Source organism: Tigriopus californicus, chromosome 6, assembly GCF_007210705.1.
Source record: "Tigriopus californicus strain San Diego chromosome 6, Tcal_SD_v2.1, whole genome shotgun sequence".
Taxonomy (NCBI): domain Eukaryota; kingdom Metazoa; phylum Arthropoda; class Copepoda; order Harpacticoida; family Harpacticidae; genus Tigriopus; species Tigriopus californicus.
In genome coordinates, this window is record NC_081445.1 from 10,892,594 (window position 1) to 10,897,394 (window position 4,801).

Consider the following 4,801-nt stretch of genomic DNA (forward strand, 5'->3'; position numbering starts at 1 on the left):
CATGGAAAATGCTATCTAAAAATTTGCCCAAGTCTGACTTGAAAGATGCAACCGGATCAACAAGGCCTACGTATTCCTTACGGATATTAGAGGGAAGCAATTAAACAATGAAGGAGTCTGAAAAGATGAGATGTGTTCTTCATTGTTCGAACTAGCTGGGATTATTGAGGGTTTGAAGGTGCTCTCGAAAGGCACATTAAGCCTCGACGGTCACAAAAATGACCCTAAAACAGGTGTTCTATTTTTCTCTTAGAGAAAAAAGAGAAAAATGCCTTCGGATTCGACCTGACCTCCTGAACACACCTTACCTCAGTTTGTAACTGGTCAATCGATGAGAGCGCTTAATTGACTCTGAACTATGTCCAATATTTTATCGGAGACTAGCCACAATTACTGGATTCGAAGTGCTCTTCAGCCTTTTTGCTAGTTTGCAACTCTTTTTGAACAAAGTCTTCCTATATTTGGAAATTTGTTCCGTGTACCACCTTCAGAACACATTCAGAGATTGCTAACTGGAGCAAACTTCCTAAAAATGAAACTAACTATCAATGGCTGCAACTATGGACGATTCCTGTTTCAGAATTGAAATCAGGTCAAAGTTCTTCTAATCTTTCTATAATCAACGGCCAATGTTCATCTTTGAACTTGAACTTAGCCAAACAACCTTTTTGGCGCGCGTTTTACTCTAAGCATGCCGGCTTTTGAGTAATGGTCGACCCTCAAAGAACATGATGATCTGACAGATTAGTAGGTGTCACATGGACATACTGGATCAGATCAGGGTCATTGAAAAGACCAAGTCGAGAACGCTATTCTCTCTAGTGGCTACACCAACGTGCTGGGAGAAATTGCGCAAGATCGCGAATTCTTCCAGCTTTTTCGAGACTGAGATGTCGATTTCGAAATGGGAATATACCCATCAGGACTAACCTCCCACTGTACAACGCTAGCCGGAAAATTAAAGTCCCCTACAAGAAAACCTTCGAGCAAACTGCCAGATCCAACTCATTTCCAGTGAATTGGAGAGCTGACGAAAAGAGCTTACTGAACAAGAAGGGGTCTATACATTGTAACAATAGACAAATCAAGACCTCGAAGATGACAAACTAAAGACTCTACTTCTCCATTCGATCGACATTTGTACATGACTAATGTGCAAATCATTCCTAACATATAGGCATACGCCCCATGTGGGAATATGGGATTATCGGGGCGTATCCTATCACAACGAACTAAGTTGAAACCCACTATGGTTAGTTCTTCATCTAAGACCCCTGGCCGAAGCCAGGTTTTTGTTATAGAGATGAATGCAATCTCTCTCAAACGGCTAGTTCTTCTAAGATCTTAACTTTTGTGCTGTCTTTTTTAGAAATCAGACAATGCACGTTCAAATATAGCCCTTTACGGGCCTCTCTTTGAGGACCAAGTTCACAAGATCTTGGACCATCCTTTCTAACGTAAAAAATCCTCTTTATCAACAAAGCTACGTTCTACTGGAGGCAATGCATGAGCTAATGGGGATGGTTGGGTTGAGGAATGGGTTGGGCAGCTACATTTGAATAGGAACGTATTTTGGATAGGGGTGGGGCAAGAGATATTAGGGAGGAGAGTTTTTATAGGAATAGGGGTGGATTGGGTATTTGAAGGAAGAGGAGGGAATTGGGGAGAGAGGGTGGGGGGGTAGGAGGAGAGGGAGGGAGGAAGCTAAATGGGTTAAGGAAGGGGGGTGGGGTGGGATTGAGGTTTAGGAATAGGGTCAGCTCTAAAACTACGAAACTGAGCTATCCTATTTCTCGGCTTTCTTTGCGTCCCTTCAACATGGACGGAGGTACACCGTACATTAAAGCATGTCTTAAGTCTCATGGACTGACGGCACATGTACGGGTGAAAAAAAGGCAATCTACCTTTGAACATCCCTTCTTACTATTGTACTTCTCAAGGCCGAACTTGAGAAGTTTTTTGACACATTTAGGGTGGTCATAGACAGCCTTTTCCTTCTTCAGGACAAGGCTGCTTTCGATAAACAGGACAGACTATTTTCTCTACAACTGTCTTTTCCTGCGCTTTTTCAAGAGGACATACTACTTCAACTTCTACTTGGTCAAATTAGTCGACTTCTCAACTACTGGGTGAGCCTGTTTCTTCAAGCAGCACCTGGTTTCATTGACCCAAGCAAACTAAGGCCTCTATAATAAACGGCTTATTGACTATGGAAGGATCCTTAGCTAAGACCAGGTCCAAACATTGTCTAGCCTCTCTTGCTGACTTTTCCTAAAATAGCTTCCATCATGAATGCAGGAGGAACTATCTATTAATAAAAATCAACAGGCCAAGAAAAAGAGAACTAGAGAACTGGTGCAATTCTTTGTCCTGAGATACAGGACAACAGAGCAAATAAGGAATGAAATACTTCACATAAACTAACATACAAATCAAAGAATGGAGATAGTAAACAAGAAGTAGAGTGACAGAGAAAAGCAAGGAATCAAAAACATATGTAAGCAGGACATCAACAAGAAACACAGAAATAAACTCACCTGTCGAACACAAAAATAAATCAATACAGTAATGACAATAAATGCGAACTCTAAAGGACCAATACAATCAAACTGAAGAACTACAATAACGATTTGGAACTAGAAAAACTACACTACAAATCAGAAAGAAACTGCTAAAGCTAGACAAAACATAAATGAGCAATAACTTATTAGGTTTTAAAGTAATTACGCTTACCAAAGAGCCGTGAAAAACCTGTTCTAAATGTCGTTTAAAGCACCTAACGTTGTAAATTCATATTTCTATTCTCACTCTACATAGGGACAATTTAACCCACAAGGGTCAGCAAAAATCAGCTGACACAATTTGAGTCAAATACAAAATTCAGGTCACCTTACAAGGGTGTCTGGAAAAGTAGTTTGAAAACTCTACTACATCCAGTCACCCTGAATTGTCAATTAATTCAATGCTGCAAAGGCAAAATTGGGACATTGAAGCGGGAAGGAATATGACGTTGTTTTCAAATTTTGAGACCTCAATCGTTTTTTGAGGCCTTGCAGCTCTTTGTTAAAGGCTTCATTGAAGTTTCATTCTTTCATCCATTACAGGAATGGTTAATATAGCATTGCATTTTTTTATTTGCTCAGTTTCACTCATTACCTTGCATAAATTTATTGTAGCAGAAAAAAGCAAGTTTTGCGACTATTTTTTTGTATTTTGGAATTTTCTATTTTTACAATTGATTTTTTGAAACCTCAGAAATGTTTTATGTCGAATATGGCGATTTGTATCTTGGTTTTTAGTATCTCTTCTGTATTGAAAAGTGCTCCATCCAGTGATCTCCCAAAATTTGTGCTGACATCATCGTGCAGCTCCCACACCCTTTCTATGATTGTTCTTTTCATCGTCCAGAGATGGCGCCTCTGTCTCGTCTTTAGGTGTTGGCAAACAAACGTAAAAAATGAGAGAATACGCTCTAAGATGCCACAATTTATGAAGGTATTATGGAATTCAAAGATTGTTGCACAAGTATTGAGACAGCAATAAATACGTAACCAACTCTTTTGGGAGACCTTTCAAATCCATTAAGGCTAGAATTTTGAGCGCTTATGAGGTAGTTGTATGCTGTATGCTAGATAGCAACACCCATCGCCTTTGAAATCATCATATCAAATGAAACGTTACTTGACAAATCATAGTTTCACAAGTTATAAATGACGAACTTTACAAATTCAGTTACCTATTGTTAGTTACGTTTAATGGAAATGTTGTTAAGTCGTTGTTTTGTTATGGATATACAGAATATAACTCCTTGCTAATCCCATTTCAATGCTTAAATGTTTGCAATTTTACCTTCAAAGCATTTTGAATTTATTAAGCAATCCGTTCTTGAGCATATAATACCTTGATAAGGTCATAAATCTTTGAGCTTATTCTCGTGCTTTTACGTTTGTATCCAAGCTCTCACTCTTCTATCCTGAAAATAAACAATAGTTGCAATGTTGCGGGAATTCATACTTGTACGCTCTCTTAAGTAAGTGTCTCCACATTCTTTGCCTATGGACATCTGTTTGGACTCAATATTTTGCTGCCTTCATTTGACAGCTTGAGCAACAAGTATTGGATGAAATGCTTTGGTATCAAAGACTGAATGAGTTTCGATCATGGTAGTTCTTGCAGCGATTGTGGCGCATGCTGGTTCGCCTAAGCAATTCAAAAATCGAGTCTGCACTGTACCCAGTATTCTAATATTAGTAGAGATAGCCAAAATATGCATTATCCATTTTATGTCATAAAACGAGTTTATTCGCATATATTGCATATTTCCTTTTTCATGCATGTTTTTATGAATATTTTGTGCTTTTTGTGTTAAGCAAATTTAAATGTAGTGTAATTGTTCTGACGATTTATATAATATTCCTTATCTTTTCATACCTTTAACGTGTGACTGCTTGTCTGAGGAAAAACTCGTATCAGGGAAAAAGAGTGGTTTGACAGGTTGATCGACGCCATTGCATGCTTCCAGAAATATATGTGCTTTAACCTATTCTAGTCCATCTTGATTGTGTCAAGTCACAAGAATAAAAACAGTAGTAGACAAGGAAAAATCTTGCCCCAGTAATAATCATTTATTGAACTCTTGGTCATGTCATTGCGTAAAATGTATCAATGAGAGTGCATAATCAAATAGACATTTTGATACGATGATAGTCATTTTTATGTACTTTTTGGCATGAGAAATTGAGCCCTGTCTAGAGTGCTACAATTTTGGCTGCAATTCTGATCTGAATTTCATGATAAACTT